A 20717-nucleotide genomic window follows, 5' to 3' on the forward strand; every position below is an offset into this window, starting at 1 on the left:
CCAACTTGGGGATAGACATGGTAGGTCAGACAAATGCATTTACCTTACCTCTGTCCTTAAATGCCAGCATAGTGGCAGCAAATCAATTTCTAAAAGACATAAACCCATTAAAAGAGACAAAATAGCAGCGACACAGTATTGGAGACGGGAAGGCAGATAGATGGGGATAACTGAATCGCAGATGGGAACTCGAATCTAAGCTGGTCTCCAGGAAAAAAAGAGGAGGGCGGACTGACACCAGAGAACTCCAGACAGACTAAGTTTAGGTACCAAGCACTTCCAGAAGTCAAGATGCATTTGCATTTGTAAGTAGCAGAACTAGTTGAAAGTGTTGGCGGATTTGTTTTTGTAGCAGATTGAATTAAAATAGTGACACACAAAAAATTAGAAGTTCCCCAGAGTTTGGCTTTCCACATCACCCTGGTGCAAAGTTCACCAGTAACCCAGAACCACCCTCATGCTGTGAGATTCAGTCAGCATGTTAGTGCTTTTCTCATAACATGAATAAGGATCCAAGATGATGAGATATTTGAAAAAAACTCCTTTAGGGAAGAAATTGGCAGGGACCTCCTATCACCTGGCTGGCCTAATGTTCCGCATAAGAAGGCATACAAAAGGAGGACACTTAACTTCTTACTTCTATGTTTAAATTCCTCCTGAAAATAGCTATGTACTTTAATTGGAACAATTTGAGTACTTAAAGGGTAATATCCACTGGTCCTCATTCATACTTTCAAAGGACTTAACCTGATAGAAATCGGCAGACAGAAAATTCGCTCTTCCTTCCTTCTGTAATGCTGACCTGTTTGTGGCCAAATCACAGCGACACCAGACCTGAAAGAGAACACTGTAGAGAGGGCGGGCAGTGTTAGTTATGCCTCCGGGCTGAAGCTATGAGCCTTTTCTGGCTTACTTCTTTAGTGTTATAAATATTTCTTTAATCTCCATTTACCTACTTCCTATATATTAATCTCAATTATTTCTGAATATATAGAACAGGAAAGGTATGAGATGTATTGTCTTCAGAACTCCCCCAAACTTCAAAAGTGAAAGACAACAAGAAATTCTGAGCAGACAGAATATTCAGAAAACAAAGGCTATAATACAAAACAATGACAAGAGCAGTGGCAGTTATTATATGTAATCATGGTAATTTATGTAATGGAAGTTATTATATGTAATAACTTCACGTGGAAAAAAGAAAATATGATTTGCATTAGGAGGTTTAATATTCAGGGAAAATTAAGTGTTCTTGGAAATAAAAATAAGAAAACAGAAATTTAAAATTCAGTAATAGTTTTGGAAGACAAGGCTAAAAATATCTCATAAAAAAGACCAAATGTCAGATAACAAAGACAAGAGAAAATTAGAGGATTAGTCCGTGTGGTACATAAGAACAGAGAAAATGGAAAGGAAATTATTAAGGAAATAATGAATAATAAGAAAATGTCCCAAACCTGTGAAATTGTAAGTTCTACATTAAAAGTACGTTTTGATATATTCTGCAGGAAATTGAAAAAAAAAAAAAAGAAACAGCAATACCAAGTCTGATTTGTTTAATGGTTAAAAAGAAACAAAACAACCATAATGACAAGAGCAAAAACAGAAAAGAGTTCGGAGCACCTTCACCTGCTCTAGCACTGTTTGGCAATGGGGAATCAGTCAGCTTGTCCCGCGAAACAACTGGATCTAGATCCTGCAGAATCTTTTGGCTTCTGTTCTGCAATGGACCTGCCTTACTATTCAATGAATAGCTGCTGGTGAGAGACACTGGAAGCCCAGTCTTTCTCCTTCCTCCTTCACATATGCTGGCAATGAGTAGGGTCTATACTTATGGTTTGTCCCCAATGCTATTTGTGATTCAGAAGGAATTATCTAGCTTGTTGTATATAAGTTGGTAGTCTTTAGTTTTGCTTTAGTAATTTTTTGTCTGCTCTTATTGGGGAATTTGAAAAGATTCAAAAAAATATACCAGACTTTCTATTGCCCCAGAATCTTTGCATAGACATTTTTCAAATGTTTAGAGATTGCACATGTGCAAATCAGCAACTTAACTGTCATTATTAGCCCAGAATGTGAGTCAGAATCCTGTCATGGAACAGTTAGGTTTTCTGCTTAGGGTATAACAATTGAAGTCAATGTATCAGTTTAACTGAGTTCATACATGAAGGATTGGGGGAAAATTCCCTTCTGGGTCTATTCTTTTGTTGGCCTAACTCAGTTTCTTGCAGATGTGATTCCAGGTTCCTTCTGGCTATCAACTGAGGGCTGAGCTGGATCCAGGATGCCACCTATAGTCCTTAAGACATGGTCCTATTCATCTTTTACCCAGTAATGGTTAAAAGGTTTGGTTTTCTCTTCTGCCATTTTAAAAATAATCTCTACTTTGAAATTTGATGTGATTAAATTATGCCAACCTAGGTAATCTCCCCGCCTAAGGTAAATGTGCCAAATAACCTAACCGAAACATGAAAGAAAATCCATCTTATTCCAAGCCCCCAGGGGGGAGCAGGGTATGTTTACTGGGAGTATGAATAGGAATTCTTAGATGCCATCTTGGGATTCTGCCTGCCATGTTACCTCTTCTGACTGTAGAACCAAAGAGAAAACAAGAAGTTGACTATGACTATCAAAATGCCAACTCAGTTTCTGATGAAGCTGATTAAAGAATGTGGTCTTTGGACTGTGGCTAAATGAGCTCCTAGACATTTCCTCACTGAAGCAGACTGCTTTACTTTCCCCCCTCCCTGACATCGAATAGGACTTCAAGCCTCCCTGGCAGAGGAAGATCCTGAATTGATAAACTAGCTCATGGCAGGAGAGTAAATCAAGATGCACCTTTTCTGCAGCCAGGCAGATCTGAGCGCAAGAGACCAGAAAAGAAAAATACAAAACAAACCAGAGTTGAGATTGAACCATTCAGACTCATTTCTTTTCTTTTATTTTTTTCAAAACTCACCAACTGGATAACAGACTCCTCCTGCTATAAGGAGAAATGTGTAATAGGCAAAGAGAGATTGTTTACTTCATGACAAGTGCCCTCAAGTGAAAATACAAGACTAAGAAAATGTAATTCCCTATCTTTCTTCCAACACCTATCATTTTCTGTCTGATTGGCACTCCTATAGTCTCATTCCAAATCTTTTCCTTCTGGGCCTCTACATAATAAATTCCTGAATAATTTAGGTGAATAGAGAATACATCATTGAGGTTCAACACAGGTTTTTAGACATTCTGGTAGATATTTCTGAGTATATGTGGTTAAGTGAAATGATGGCTTTGTCCTTTAAAAAGTCAATAGGCAAAAAGAAATTTACAATCTACTAGTGCATTTGGGCAAGCACATAAATAGCTAGAATAAAAGAAATGCAATGAAGAAGGTACTAACAAAGAGCCATAGGAATTGAGAGGAAGGAGTGGAGACATTCACCTGACAATGGGAAGAGGTGGCAATCCAGGTGAGATGGGAAATGTGGGTAATTGGATTGGACAAGGAAGTCCAAGGAAAGCAAAGTTTGGAGGGGGTTCAGAACAAAGAGACTGGTGGTGATCCTAGATTGCAGAAGTTAAGGGTTGAAAGGACTTATATGGCTCATAACAGAATTGCTCTTTTGTTTTGGTGGTGACGATTGGGATACTGGAATTGAAACTTGGAGTGCTGTACCACTGAGCTTCATTTTGGGTTCTTTTTATTTTGACTCTGGATGTCGCTAAGCTACTGAGGCTGAAGTCACCCTCAAATTTATGATCTTCCTGCCTCAGACTCCTGAGTTGTTCCTGATTGCTCTTAATTCCTACTCCATTCTTCTTGACCTTTCAAAGTAGGCAGTGGTCTACTGCTCATCTATAGAAGTTAGAATGTCTCTTTCATAGCTATGTATTTTAAGATTCAAGGAGACTTTTCATATTGAAGTGGAGGAAATATACCTTATTATCATAAGTTTCCTTCACTTTCATGTACAAAGAACCCTCTGAACATCAACATGAAGGTCACAGAACTACAAGGGCCTCAAGCTCAGCATGTCCAAACTGAACACATTATTCTACGTTTCCACTCAAACAAACTCATTCTTCTGTATTCTTCAGATCAATCTTATTAAATGCAGCCCGTCCTACAAAATGGAAATCTGAAACCCATCCTTCATTCTATATCACCATGGCGGGAGAAATCATTTATTCAAATTCTGCAAACTTTGTTGAATCTGATTTCACTCTTCATCTCCATATGCCAAAGAACCTTATCATCTTTAACTGAGATTACTAAAAATTATTTTGCCCATCTTAACAATTATCTTGTCAGTTCTTCCTTCAACCTGATGATGAAAGGGTATTTCAAATATATCAAATTTCATGCTCAATATCGATGATATCATGCTTAATGTTAATTAATTCAGCTTTACAAACACCTATTGAAAGTTTTCTATGTGCCAAACCACATTGCACTATTAGGTGGTAGGTAAGTGGAAAAGTTTGATGTATAAAATCTACTTACAGTATAGCATATCAAGTAGTTTAATCAGAAAAAAAGTAACAAAACGTTATGGAAATACATTGAATTATGACAAAATGTTTTAAAGATATTCGGTTTGTATTATTGAGGCAGCAGTTTGTCACCAAAGGACATTAAGCAATGCATGCAATAAATCCAATTTAAATTCACTGCACCTCTGTGGCTGAAATGAACTAGATGCACGCCAATCTATTTCCTTTTTCTGGGCACAAAAGAAAACATTTCCTAGCCTCTCTTGCAGTCAGGTTGAGATGATGTTATTGTGTTCTGGATAATGGGAAACAGGCCAAAGGGGTATGTGCCAGCACTACTCAAACGGTGTTCTGTGGAATATTTTCCCTTCTTTCCGGTCAAAAATGATGTAAGGGTTGAAATTGAGAGTAGGAATTTAGAAACTTTTATCACAGTTTGACAAAGTAATTTTATGTCTATTGAATCTAAAACTCTTAAATTTATATAGTGTGTTATTTAATTGCTTTGAGTAAATCATTCACAATCCTATATGTATATCCTTTACACACCTGGTCTCTAAAATATCCCAGGAATTCCCCAAGTTCTCAGCTCCTCACCCTCTCCAAGCAGCTGAAGGACCCTAAGAGGGTAGAATCAGAAAATGGGAGAAGCTTCAATGGCCAAATCCACCGAGGAGAGGAGAACCCTGAAAAAGAGCCGCGTGACCCACATGGACCTTTCATAAATGCAGATTAAACTTCTATGGTGTTAGGTCACTAAATTGGGAGTGAGTCGAAAAGGAAACCAGCATTACAGTCTCTGATAAATGACCAGAAAGATCCTTCAGTATATAAACACAGTCCGGTTTCCAGTCTTACATAGAGTCTTACAGACCACACATGTATACACCCCAATCCCTTCACCCATGTTGGCATTTTAATAATCAGCCTCACCTCTCTCAATTCTCCTTGTTATCGCTTTCTGAATAGACCATTCAAATCAAAATGCAATACAATTCAAACTGTATATTTTTTTTCCAATTTTTAATTAATTGATCTTTGATATTTTTTTAAAGAGAGAGAGAGAGAGAGAGGGGGAGAGAATTTTAATATTTATTTTTTAGTTTTCGGCAGACACAACATCTTTGTTTGTACGTGGTGCTGAGGATCGAACCCGGGCCGCACGCATGCCAGGCGAGCGCGCTACCTCTTGAGCCACATCCTCAGCCCAATCTTTGATGTTTTTAATGTTAGCTGCTTGGTGGTTACTCTTAGAGACAATCACCTGTCTGCTGACAGGGTGGCGGGAAGCTTCTATCCATTTATTTATTTATTTATTTATTTATTTTTTAGTTTTTAGTTTTATTGATTTTATTTTATTTTTTTTAAATACACAAGAGTGGAATCTTGGCATAGAGAAGAACTTTCTAAACACAATCCCAGTACAAAGTGGAGAAATAATAAAACATGTAGACCTCACACGCATCACTAGGGAAAGATGAGGTACTGGGAACAACATAAGTAAGAATCAAGAAGAGGCAATTTACAGATTAAATAGGGACCAAAACATAAAAATATTTTTTTTCTCATTCCATCAGATCTTAAATTTCATGAAGTCAGGAATTGCTTCTAGTCTTCATCAGAGTAACTTATAACTGAGTGCACTCTGTGGTATAAGTTATTTGAGAAGTGAAAGACTGTCCAATTGACTGAATGCATTAAGCAATAAATCAAAATGTAAACAAATACATGCCAGTCTGCTATGTTCTGTTTTTGTTTACTAGGTTAGCACGACCAAAAATCTTACCGATATACAGTGGCAACTTAAACTTTCTGAAGAAAATTTTCAATAGCCATTTAAATTTCAAAGATTCCTTCCTTTTGTCTCAAAGTCTTCAATGAAAGGAATTAGAGAATAAAAGCCCTAAAAATTTAAAGATACATATTTGTGAAATACACTTTTAAAGATATCAGTAGTTGTAGAAACAGCAAGCGCTAGATGAAGTGGTATTTCCAGGTGGAGTTAACTCTCTACAAATAAGCTGGAGATGGTTGTTGTTCTTTGGGTTTCCTGGGAGAAGTTCTGGGCATTTTCTCCTATTGAGCCAAAAGGAAAGACCCTGCAGTGGGAAGAGTAACTAGCAAAGCTTTGAGTGATGGCAAAACAAGAAAAAAGTACATGGAAAATGCAAGAGGTTTTAAAGGAATGCCTTATTTCCCCCACAGAACATTTACTGAATTCTGGTCAAGCAAGGAGGCTGGAGAGAGGAATGAGTTTTAAAAGTTCCAATGCAGCTTTTCATGTCTCATTTTGCTTAGGAAAAAAAAAAGATACTCTAAAGAAGGGGTCAAATTTGAACACTCCTGTCCTTCTGCTCTTCAAGATATCTTTCATTTTGGAATCTCTTTTGAAATGGGAAGTGACATTTATGAGCTGGGAGCCCCCAGAATTAAAGGAATGAAACTGCCGTTTTCAGGGCCAAGGAGACAAATACCACCAACTTGTTCAATAAACAATTTGGGAAGAATAATTCCATGGGAGCAAAGTAAACCAGGACTTGACTAAGTCACTTTAAATTAAAATCAAACCAAATACAGCTTAAACTTTAATCAAATTGAGAATCAGACTCACTCTGTGTAACGACAGCAAAGGACACAATCTCTGCAATTGCAGAGAGCATTTAGAGCTCTTTCATATGCCAGGCCTAGCATATTATCAAAATTATTAGATATATAAAGAGGTAGGATGTTTTAACCGATGATGACAAATACAAGATAAAACAAAGACACATAAAAAGGAAGGAGATCTGCAATTGAAAATCTACGGCCTTAGGGCAAAATATTGTCCACTGCCTCTTTTTGAAAAGAAAATTATCTAGGAACAAAATCAGAGTTGCCAGTTTGGCTGTGTCTGTGCCACAGTGAAAGGCGACGTAATAATGGCAAAGTTCAGATAGTCCACAGGACTAAAGTAATTACAATCTGACCCTTTAAAGTTTTTCAATTTCTGAAGTTCATAATAGACCTAAGATATGGGTATTGTAAAATAAGTACTAACAATATTTTAAAGAAACTAGAGCATAAGTAAGGACTTACAACTGTCATTTTATTCATTGTTTTCTGATTTCTTTTTTTTTAGTTTCTTTCTTACTCTCACGCCATCCTCCTTTCTGAGATGATGGTTAATTTTTGTGTATGTGTGTAGTGATATGTTTTGACACCTTCCTCTTTTGTGTCCCCACTGCAGTTTGTGGTCACCAGGAGGCTTATAGAAATCATTTGACAGGGCTGGGCTTGAGGCTCAGTGGTAGAGTGCTTGCTTAGCATGTGTGAGACCTGGGTTGAATTCTCAGCACCACATATAAACAAATAAATAAAATAAAGGTCCATCAACAACTAAAACAATATATTTTTTAAAAATAAGAAAAATAAATAAATCATCTGACAGTCTATTTTAAACTAATAAAAACTTATATTCAACCACACTTCTTTCATGTTAACATATATTAAAAGTTACCCTAGTAGGCTGCAGTTGTGGCTCAGCGGTTAGAGCAGTTGCCTAGCATGTGTGAAGCGCTGGGTTTGATTCTCAGCACTACATATAAATAAATAAAATACAGGCCCATTGACAACTAAAAACTAATAATGAAAGAAGTTACCCTAGTAATTTTCAATACCTTATTAAAAATAAGAACTATTCTAGAACTAAAAGTGATTCACATATAGAGAATTTGAATTTGACTACATTCTTACCTTTACAGTGAGTTTTATACTTTCATATATTTTCTTGCTGTTAATATCTCTTCATTTCAGCTGTAAAAACTTCCTGTCACAGTTTTCCGTAAGGTAGGTCCACTGGTGACATGCTCCCAGAGCTATTATTTCTCTGAGAGTCTTTATCTCAACATTTCTAGAAGCCTGGCCCAGTATAGTATCTTTGACCAACAGATGTTATTTATTTTATCAGTTTGAATATAACATCCCACTCTCCTGACCTGAGAGGTTTCTGTTGAGAAATCTGCTAAGAGTTTTATGGGGGCGGTTCCTTTGTTTCTGATGAGCAGTTTTTCTCTGGCTATTTTCAAATTTCTCTATTTGCTGTTGACTTTTGAATATTTGATTATAATGTATATCAATGAGAATATATTTATTCCTCATCAGTTTGGGGATCTTCAGGCTTCATAAATGATGAATGTTCATTTCTATTTCCAGATTTTGAAAGTTTCCTGTTATTTTGTTTTTAAATAAACTTTTCTCCCTTTCTCTTTCTTTGCTCCTTTGAAGACTCAACACATACATTTATTGGATCAATGATGTCTGTAGGCGTTCTTCACTCGTTTTTATTCATTTTTGTTTTGTATTTTTGTTGATCTAATTTAAAATTACTTGTTTTGAGCCTCTGATTTTTTTTTCTTTTTGCTTCAGTGTGCTACTGCAGTCCTCCATTGAATTTTTAACTTCAGTCACTATGTTAAACAACGGAGTTTCTGTATCTTTTCATAGCTTCTATTTCCTTTTGAACTTCTTACTTTGTTCATGTATTGTTTTCTGAGTTTTATTTGGTTGGCTATGTGTATTCTCTCCGGGTTCCTTGAGCTCCATTAAGCTTATTTTGAGTTCTTTCTCAAGCAGTTCATAGCTCTCCATTCCTTTCAAGTCATTTGCTAGCCATACTCTCTTTCTTTGATGGCATTATGTTTCTGTGATTATTGGTGATTTTTTTTTCTGGTGTCTGCATAAAGAAGTAGGTTCCCCTTACAATCTTTATAGACTGGTCTAACGGGTCTATAGGAGTACTTTCCTTTTTTTTTTTTTTTTCCTTTCCAATCACATGATTTTATTGATTTTTGTTGCCTTAGATTACTGGCTAAGATCTTCAGGACAATGTTGAGGAAAGAGTGCTGAGATGTTCATTCTTATTTTATTCTAAATCCACAGTAAATGTGACCTTGGTGATAGGTTTTTCATAGATACTCTTTTCAGGCTGATGTCTCTATTTGTGGATTATTGAAAGCTTTTTCTTAAAGGGGTGTTAATTGATCAAACAATTTTTTTGCACCAATTAAAACAATCATTTCAGTAATTTGATTTTTATGTGCCTTGCCATGAATTTCCTCAAGTTTGTCCTATTTTGGGTCATTGAGTTAGTTGGATTTTTGGACTTAGAATTTTCATCTAATTTGAGAATTTTCTGTTATTTTTTCAAATTGTTTTATTTCTCTACTCCCTTACTTCTTTCTCAATCTTCAGTCACTTCCGTGTTAGACCGGAGTACGGAGGTTTTTCTCAGTTGTCTTTCAGTATATTTTTCCTTTTTTTTTTTTTTTTTNCTCCTATAGTCTCATTCCAAATCTTTTCCTTCTGGGCCTCTACATAATAAATTCCTGAATAATTTAGGTGAATAGAGAATACATCATTGAGGTTCAACACAGGTTTTTATATTGTTTTGTCTTCTTCAAGTTCACTAATACTTTCTTCTCCAATAACTAGTTATTGTTGACCATATTTTATTTTTCCTTTTGATTCCTTGAGTAAGCAGGCATGGTATCTGGATCATGGAAAGTTCAGGCTTGGTACCCACCAAAATGTAAAGGATCATAAGAGACTACTGAGAAATGATGAACCAATAAACTAGACAACCTGAAAGAAATGGATGTTTTGCTAGAAACACACAATTTGAAGGAATGATGAAGAAATAGAAAATCTGAGCAGAACAAGAAAACATAAGGAAATTCTATTAAAATCACCCAATGAAGCAAATCTCAGAACATGATCATTTCACTAGTGAATTCTATCAAATATTCAAAGAATTAATATCAGTATTTTTCCAATTCTTCTAAAAGTTGAAAAAAGAGGAAATACATCTAGACCCATTTAATAAGCCTGGCAATATCTTAATATCAAAACCAAACAAAGAAATGAAAATGGAGGAAAATTCTGAACCAATATGCTGATAACCATAGGTGCAAAAATATTCAACAAGATACATTACATCAAAAAGATCTAGAAATACAAAATTCAATGCCATTTCAAGATTAAAAATAACAAAAAAATAGTTTGGAAATAATATAACTCAACACAGTGAAGGATGTTTGTGGCAAGCTAATATCTTGCTCAATGGTTAAAAGCTGAAAGCTTTTATTCTAAGATAGAGCAACACAAATATTCAATATAGTATTGGAAGTTATAGAAAAGCAATATAGAGAAGTAAAAGAAATAAGCAGTATCCAAAGAATAAAGATGAAAAAAGATGTCAATATTGTTTCCATTTGCAGATGGCATTTACCAAAAATCTGTTATAACTAATATATTGTTTCCATAAAATGCAGAATATAAAATAAACATGCAAAAATAAATATTATTTCTATGCATTAAAAGGAGTTATCCCAAAAAGAAATCAAGAAAATAATCCCACTTACAGTAGATTAAAAAATAATTAGAAATGTAAGTTTCTAATTATTAGAAATAGAGCAAAAACATATGTTCATTACACTATGAAATTATTTGAAAACTATTAATTGAAAACAAAATTACTGAAAACTGTAAAATGCTGATGAAATAAACTGAAGTAAATATGAATAAATGGAAAGATCTTCCCAGATCTCAGATTTGAGGAATTAATATTGTTTAAATGTCTAAACTCCCCCAAATGTTCTACAGATTCAATGAAATCACTACCAAGATTTCAATTTGTTTTTAGAAACAGAAGAAAAGAATCCTGCAATTTGTACAGAACCACACTTGACAGTAAAGAGCCAAAACAGTCATTAGAAAAAGAACAAGATTAGAGGAACCCACACAATCTGATCCCAGATACATTACAAAGTAATATTAAGCATAAGCCAACATAGTAACAGCATAAGAACAGAAATATAGAATAATGGAATTGAACAAAGAACCCAGAGATAAATACACAAATTTATAATCAACTAATTTCAACAGCGATGTTAGGAACATACAATAGATAAAGGACAGCCCCTTCAATAAAGAGTCATGCAGGGGAATTAAATTGGAACTTTAACTCTCACAATGTTAAAAAGTTCAACTCAAAATGGATTAAAGAGTTAACATAAGACCTAATATGGTAAAACAAGGAGAAGAAGAGAGAAAAAATGTTGACAATGATCCTGGAATTAAAAAAAAAAAAAAAAAACATAACCTCAAGAGCTTAGCCACACACACACAAAAAAAATAGGAAACAAGATTACTTTCAGCCAAGGAAACAATCAACAGAATGAAGAGATGACATATGGAATAGGAGAAAATATTTGAAAGCTATATATGGTAAGTGGGGTAATATTCTAAACATATAAGGGAAATAATACAATAGGAAAAAAAGCCATAAATCTTTCTACTAAAAGTGGAAAAAAAAGACCTAAGTAAACACCTCTCAAAAGAAGACATAAAAGAAGTCAACTTGACTAATCATCAGAGAAATGTAAACTGAAATTTCAATTAGACTACATTTCACACCTGTTTGAATGTCTAATGTCAAACTGATCAAAGATTTGTTTAGAAGAGAATGTGGAATTAAATATAGCCCTGTTCACTTTGGGCAGGAAAAAATAGTGAAGCCATTATAGAAGATAGTATAGAGGCTCTTTAAAAATTAATTACATATTATTACCATACTATCCATCAATCCCCTATAGAAAACATATACAAAAGAAATGGAATTATTACCTAAATGGGCATTGGATAATCTCCGTATAAAAGTAGAACTTGAGAAAGACAGTGAGCTAAAGTGAACAGGAAAATGGAATGAAGACATTGGTAGATAACTATCCTAAGAAAGTTCTCAGGATGGCATGAAACATGGAGCACATGTTAAGAGAACACTGAAAACAATGACAATTTGTAATTAAAACTGCTGAAGAAAAGAAAAATCATATCCCCCAAATTATGGCAAGTGTGGAAATAAATATCCTTCACTTTGTAAGAATTCAAAGCAAATAAGAAACACCAAAGAGCTTGATTTTTGCTATAGTAGGAGTCAGACAATAGATTTGGTAACACATTCAGGAATATAAGTAATGCTTTTTATCCTAAAATGTGGGTGACAGAGAGCTTATTATTATTATTATTATTATTATTATTATTATTATTATCATTATTATTAAAGATTCAATAAGGAGAAGAGTAAAGGAAATAGAGTGAAAGAAGAAGGGATATGGCATAGGAAAAGTGAATAAACAAAGGAATTATAATATTAGATATTGCCGCAGTATGGCTGGCTGGGCAAAATAACCGGGGGGTGACGAACAACTTGTGTAGATTGATACAGCAGGAGTAGGAGCCTTTATTGCAGGACAGGAGCAGTATTTATACATTCCACACAGCTTATCTAATTAGCATAAACTAGATACATCAGTCAACCAATGAGGAATCTCCACACTTAATGGCTCGCTGGTGTTACTTCACAAACCACTCCCTCTGGCATTTTGCCAGGCACCATCCAGACTTGTTTACAGACTCTAACAAGATATAACCAAAGATAGCTAGCTGGGTTTCATAAAATATCTCAGTCCATTAGATTAGACCTTGATTCTTCAGTTTGTGGGTCACCCTTTTCAATGTGTTTGAAAATAGCCACATGCACTGACAGTGGTATGCAAGTGGAAAGTGAGAGACATACTGAGAAGTGTTGTCTTCCCTTCACACCTCCAGAACTTTAAAGGACCTCTGTTACTCTCATCCAGAAGGTGCACTGATGATCATCTACTCCAGGAATGTATGCCATCCAGGAATACCTCTGAAACACCATTGAAATGAAAGCTTCCAGTCTCTTCTTTAATACTTCAAGCAATGGAGAACTGATAACTTCATGCAATTGCCCTTTCTAATTTCAAACAATACTGTTAGAAAGTTTTTTCTAATCTTGAGTTTACATCTGTCTCCCTATAATTCCCAGACACTAGTCCCAGTTCTGCCTGCTGGAGCCAGAGGAAGCCTGCTTCCTGTTCCACATGACAGCACATCAAATATTTATTGACAGTTCGCATGTCATCAGTGTTTTCTCCAGGCCAAACTCCCTCAGGTCCTAGCTGTCTCAGAATCGATGGAGTATGGCAACACAGATGATGTTTCCTTCATTTTCAAAGCCACAAACACCTGTTTCAGATACTAAATGGCAGTAAAATAAATAAAATCCTGGTCAGCCTGTACACCTGGGGTTCCCTGGCATATAACAAGACAGGTCTGCATATGGAGAAGCAAATGATTCATCTTCAAAGTCACACCATTGTTCTGATAGTCACAGGTTCCACCTCTGCTATTCAAACAGCAAGTTTACTTCACACTCCATGTGTCTATTGGTTTTAAAGAATCCTAAGTGTGGTTTCATGATTGGTAACTGCCCATTATAAAACACTCACTTTTTGAGCACTGTAAGTCAAGTGAACTAAACCATGAAATAGAAAATGTGTCTAAACATCAGATTCTGTCACAAAGTTACTTTTAGACTCCAGATCCTACCTTAAAAAATTGAGGCAAAAAATATTGCCTAAGGAGCCCCAAACTGTTTTAGTTAGCTTTCTCATCACTGTGACCAAAAGACCTGGAGGAGGGCAAATTTATTTGGGGCTCACATTTCAAAGTTCTCAGTCTATAAATAGCCGACTCCATTACTCTGGGCCTGAAGTGAAGGGGAACATCATTGTAGAAGGGTGTGGTGGAGCAAAGCAGCTCAGAACATGGCATCAGGAAGCAGAGAGAGAGAGTGCTCTGCTCACCAGGGACAAAATATATACCCCAAATGCACACCCCCAGTGACTTACATCCTCCGTTCACACCCCAACTGCCTACAGTCACCACCCAATAATTTATATCAGTGAATTATACCATTAATTAGGTTGCACCTCCCATAACCTAACCATTTTTGCCTTGAACATTCTTGCATTGCTCCACACATGAGCTTTGGGTGACACCACATATGCAAATCATAACAACCAATTTTAAATTTCCCTAATTAATTTCTGCTTATTTCAGAAGTGGCCTCTGGACTCACTTAAAGCAGGAAAGGGCAAGGGACACCTTTCTTCTCACTAAGGAGAGGGAACAACCACATGCATTAGGCAGTATGGCAATGACTGGCCTTTGCTCTTTCTGCTTCTGTTACCAGCATTGTTTGTCATAGCACAATGCAACTCTTGGCTAATCAAATAGCAAATTGCAGGCATCTTCTCTAAGCAGAGTCCTATGTTTGACGATAAAAAAAAGACTCAGCAGGTAGGTATGTCATCGTTTCTTCTTTAAAGAATTTCCAGTGTAGTTGAGGAGAAAAGACTAAAACTTCAGGATGATTAATGTAGTGATCTATCACAGCATGCATGAAAGAAGGAATAATGGATTAATATAAGTATCTACATTTACATTTAATATCAGAGCTATGTGTGAGTTTGAGCTTCACCATGATGAAGCATGGTCCTTGACCAATCATTAAGCTTCTAGAAGCCTATTGCAATGGGATAATAGTGAGTTTTGTATTGTGGTATTAAATGGCTGCTTCTAAATATTTTTGCTTAATTTCAAAATGTCATGAGATATCACTCCTTTCTCCCTTCTCCTCAAAATAAGACTTTCTCTGGGTTTCTGTAACATTACTCCATTGGCTGCCCCCTCAGAGTATATTTCCTATCTCTTTAATATTTCTCACAGTTGAACTAGCCTGGGAAATGTTCCTAGAGCATCTTTCTCTAGTTGCTTTATTGGTATTGTACTCTTATCTGGTATCACAGATTTACACATGATCAATATGTCAGTGATCCCCTGAATTATATCTCCAAATATCATCTCCTCCCTAAGTTCCAATCATCTATCTAATTATGTTCTTTACACATTTTCCTTGAATGTTTAAGAAGCATCACAAGTTAAACATACAACTAAAAAGAACTGATATCCCTACCTTAAGATCTGTTTCCCTTTACTCTTTAAGAAATACAGTGCTACTCACAGGGTTCTTAATGTAGGTACAGTCCTTAAACGTTGCATTTCTCTTCCCAACATCCAACATACTAAAAAGTACTGTTGATCAGACTTTGAAAACATATCCACATCAGTTCATTCCCTTCCACTCTCTCTATCACTGTCCCACTCCTAGTTCGGATTCTTCTTTCAGGTGGACTAGACATTACAATGAGTCTCATTTCTTCCACTTTCACCTATGCAATATGTTTTCCACACTATGGACAGACTAATCTTTTACAAAGTTCATATGAATCAGGTTACTCTCCTTTCTAAAAACTACTCTAGTGGCTTTGCATTTTATGCTAAAAAATGCAAACCAAACTCCACAGATTGCCTATGAGGTCCCACATCAAATAGCCTCTGGCCACCTCCCTAGCCTCTCCTCCTGCAGCTTTTCTCTCCCTCACTGCCCCAGCCACACTGACCTGCTCAAACAAGGTATGGCTTATTTGGTCTTGAAACTTTTTAAGGTTGCTCTTCATTTTGCTTGCAACGTGCCCCACCTCTTCCTCTTTAGGGCTGATTCCTTTTTGTCATCCAGGTTGCTCCTTCTGAGACATTTCTTTATATGGAAAACACATGAGCAGACATGAGAGTGCTCTTTTCAGACTGCCAATCTGACAAAGCATAACTCACCCAGCTATTGCACTTTGGTATCTGTGGCTGTGTTTCACCAAAGCGATGCCTCTCCCTGTCAGTGACCAAGTTTACAGGGATACTAAGACTCACCCATTCAGGACTTCCAAACATCATTGCCCAGCCTTCAACTGCACAAAAGCTTGACGTGTCATCCAACCTTCCACCCTCTCTCCTTTAAGCAGGTCATACTGCATCAAGGTCTGTCATCCTCCTGGCTTTCTGATGCCCCCGCCCCCATTTTCATACAGACATTTCCCCTAGTATAACCTTGCACTCTACATCCTCACTCTTGTCTCCTTCTTGGAGAAACCGAATTAAACAACATAGATGTATGATCCTGTGACATTAATGATTTTTTTTTAAGTGGCAGGACTGAAGATAATTTACAATTGTTTGTATGGTTGTTTCATTCAGCCCCTGTAGCAACACTGTCCTCATTTTATGCACAGTAAGCTAAGGCTTAGAAAGAATAAATGACACATTTAAGGATCACAATGAGCAAGTATGAAAGAAAAATTTGCCTGCTAACTCCAAAATCTTCCCATCATATCTATTATGCTCTTTCTTCCAAAGTCTTCAGAGATGACTAAAAAGACTGAAATGCCACCAAATCTGCATCCACTTTATGCTCTGAGGGTTTGTACTTTGGTTGCCACTGACCCCCAGGTTATGCATTTATTTAAGAAGGACAAGAATGCTTAGCATTTTTATTATACATGACATTCCTCTCTGGCAGTAACACATACACTCCTTACATTATGCAAATTTATTTCCTTCTGGCCTCTCATTATTTTCATGAATCAAGTCTACCAAAGGTCAAAGTCTCTGTCAGCAATAGGGTGCATGCTGGCAGTGTGACGTGACAAAAGCTCCGGCCTGTTAGCAGTCATTGTCAGCAGTAGGTTGTGATCCTGTCTCTCTGGCCCTAGCAGGGCCATGTCACTCTCTCTTCAGACCAGCCCAGAAGAAAGAATTTCCTTTCCTTAATGTTCAAAAGTTGGTTCCATGGCTTTTCCAAATGCCCAGCAGAATTGCTAGTGGCTGTTTACAAGGGTCATTTTTTTTTAATCAAAATTTACTGCAAAGACTTTCTACTTCTTTTCTTAGCTATCATTGTTGCACCAACACACCCGCTTCTCCATTCTCAATGAGACAAAATGCCCCAGAGAGAACAGACAGTGCAGCCTTCAGCTCTTAGACTCTGAAGTATTCAAAGTCATAGAAGTTCTCAATGGTGCCCTGCGCTGCATACAAGTCCTTCCATGTGCATTTTGTATAGGCATGTCGTCATTTCCTATGTAAAAATCTAAATCTGTTAACATAATGTCCATACACAATTTGTATGATTTTTGCTTTCTTTTAATTTTCATATTTAGGTGTATTTTCACTTGATATGCAGGCATAGCAGGAAATTATTTATTGAAAAAAATTAAGGAGAGAAAAAAGATGCTTGCTGTCAAAATAATAGGATAAGTGCCACATATTTAAAATATGAATACATGGTGTAGTTTTAAAATATTGAGACTGATTTCAAGTATAGTTTACACAGACTTCCTTAAGGTTTTTATTCTTTTTCTTAATGTGTATTGACTGTTAATTTCATTATATTTACAGTTTGTAGGACACACTGTGATTTTTATTCAAAATCTGGTAAAAAAAATGTGAAATGCCACTATTCTAAAACTAGAACAAATTCAGTTTTTGATGAAATTACATATGAAAGACAATTCATTCATATAGCATTGTCTTTTGTATAAAAACAAAACAGAAATGTAACAAGGAGAATTAAGTTTCTCAAGGTCATATATCTGGTTAGTTTCTGAGAAGGAATTAGAATTCAGATTTGCTGGTTCTTAATTCATTCTGTGTTCTTTCCTCATCTTGCAAATGCCTGACCACTATCATATATTCTAGTTGGTTCTTAAAAATATAGTCCATATTCTACTTGCCATGAGAACATGTCTATAGCTTATAAGCAATTTTTTTCTTCCTAGAGACATTCAAACAGTAGCTGGGTACCTCTTACCAGGAAGTTTAGGGAGATTTATACCCTGATTTGAAGAAGATAGAGCTTGAGTTAACCCTTAAGAATGGGTAAGAGTCATGCACACCAAGAAAAAAAGGGGGGGGGGCATTTTAGGAATGATTTCAGAGAAGAACATACTGGAAGATTTTAAATACAGAAAACATATCAGTATATTCAGAAACGGGTTGACAATAAAGATAGGAGAAGTCAGGAATATCAAATGTGAGACTCTTGGAAGTTTGTTGGAGATGAGATACTGATCAAATTTGATGAATTCACAAGTGGGAGCTGAGAGTGAATGGCCAAGGAACAGGAGCCATGAGAGAGACAATGGCATATTTTCAGTGTCTGAATAATTTCTGTCCAGCTTTGTATCTGATATATACAAACAGTCAAGATTTATGTACCCTTGCTGTACTCAGTGCTAAGTGCACATTCCTTTCACCTTCTAAACAAAGGTGGAAGTCACAGATGGGAAAGTGATTTTTCTAAAAGGCAAGATGTACTGTGTGAGCAATAACCCACAGTACAGTCTCAGGATCCAAGGACTTGGCCTAAAGAGATGTTCTGGTATATGGTCCATGGAAGGGAAGTAGCCAGGCCTAGACCAATGGAAAAGAAAAACTGAGACCCAGGGAGGGAGCAAGAGCAACTCTTCAGATAGGAAGAGTAATAAGTAGTAATATGTTCAGAGAAGGGGACCTTGAGGGACCCAGAGGTGGATATAAAAAGAAATCTCATCTTTATTCTCTCCCTGGTTCTATTTCCTACTTCTCACTTCCATGTAACGGCTTCTGTGAGTGCTTAGGTACCATCATTAATTAAGATGGTCCCAACTGAGGTGTGAGCACCAGAAACAGATGCAGCTTCACAGACCTTCAAGAGCCTACAAATGATGTTACAGATTGTCAGTTGCCAGCATAAAGCATGTGGACAGTCATCAAAATTCAAGGAAGAAACCTGTATCTTCACATCCAGGAGAATGTAGCCAGTAACTTTGGGATTTAAATTGGTATGTGACCCCCACAGGGCAGGAGGAAATCCAATATACTCCAGAACCAAATTACAAGGTAGTAAGGTTCAATTTACATAAATACATGGATTAACTGATTTGAGAGTGGGGTTCAATTGTCACCTTGGGAAAATCAAATCTGTCATATTAATAACAAGAGTATTAAGATGATCCTGCTATTCAAATGCTAATCACAATAAGGGCTTTTCTATGTGTTATCAAGCAAAATAAAACATTTTTCTAATAGAAAGATTCTGCAAACTTCATAATACTTCCAGAGCCTTATTAAAAGTGTTCACACACTTAAATAAAATTAAATACCAGCCTAATCACCTCAGGCAGATCTCTCCAAGTGAGGTGGCTTTCCCCCAGAGTCACTTCTGAATGACCATCCATGGGAGATTTCATAGTCATTTGTCTCTCGGGGCATTCCATATGTTGACTTCAGATTATTCATGAATGTAGTGGCTTAATAATCTACAGGCCATGTCCACATTTTTTAGCACCTTATTACTTTTTCCTTTCACTGCTGGAAAGAATTGATATTCAAAAATAAGCAGGAACCTCTTGGAACAGAGATCTCTGAAGGCAAGGCCACCAAGCCCTTTTACTCAAGGAGAAGTACCAATAGGTTTTCAGAACACTACAGTCCAGATCCTTCAGGTAGTTTGGAAATAAATGACAACCTCATTAAGCTTTGAGCTCTGTCAGTCCATTAAAAAAATAAAAAGCCAGACTTAGTTCCACACTGAGATCCTTAAATATTTGAGTCAAAGTCCTAGCCTGGAGTCAAGCGTCTTGAGGTATACTACAAGTTTCTGTGGATTCCTCTTCTTTGTGGTATGAAGTACATCAGTCAGGAGAGTGAACAACAGCCGCGTAACCACCACACTCCCATTCTCCTTGAGTCAACACAGCGAGGGCATTCCCACTCACATCACAGTCATGTTGGCCTGCGATTGGGTAGAATCTAGATCTTTCCATCTGTGTTGCCACAGTGTCCTAGTGCCTTCTCTCAGACCTCCAGTGGATTATTCATGTTTACTCAGACAATCGTGAGGATAGTAAATATGGACATTAGTATCACAGGAAAAAAAGGAAACAGGATGATGAGCCACTCTCTGTCACAGGAGGTCACAGGAGTACTATTAGAATATGTGTCAAGACCCAGGAGAAATGGTTGTTTAAAGGAAGAAAGTCCTTATACACCCTGGAGATTAGTGCCCTATCTAAATAACCCAATCAATAAACAGGCCAAGGACCTGAACAGACACGTCTCAGAAGAGTATATACAATCAATCAACAAATATACGAAATGTTCATCATTGCTAGCAATTAGAGAAATGCAAATCAAAGTCACTCTAAGACTTGATCTCACTCCAGTCAGAATGGCAGCTATTATGAATACAAACAACAATAAATGTTGGTGAGGGTATGGGGAAAAAGGTACACTCATAAACTGCTGGTGCGACTGCAAATTGGTGCAGCCAATACGGAAAGCAATTCGGAGATTTCTTGGAAAATTGGGAATGGAACCACCATTTGACCCAGCTATCCCTCTCCTCGGTCTATACCCAAAGGACTTAAAAACAGCTTATTACAAGGACACAACCA

This window comes from Marmota marmota, unplaced genomic scaffold, assembly GCF_001458135.2.
Source record: "Marmota marmota marmota unplaced genomic scaffold, marMar, whole genome shotgun sequence".
Classification (NCBI taxonomy): Eukaryota; Metazoa; Chordata; class Mammalia; order Rodentia; family Sciuridae; genus Marmota; species Marmota marmota.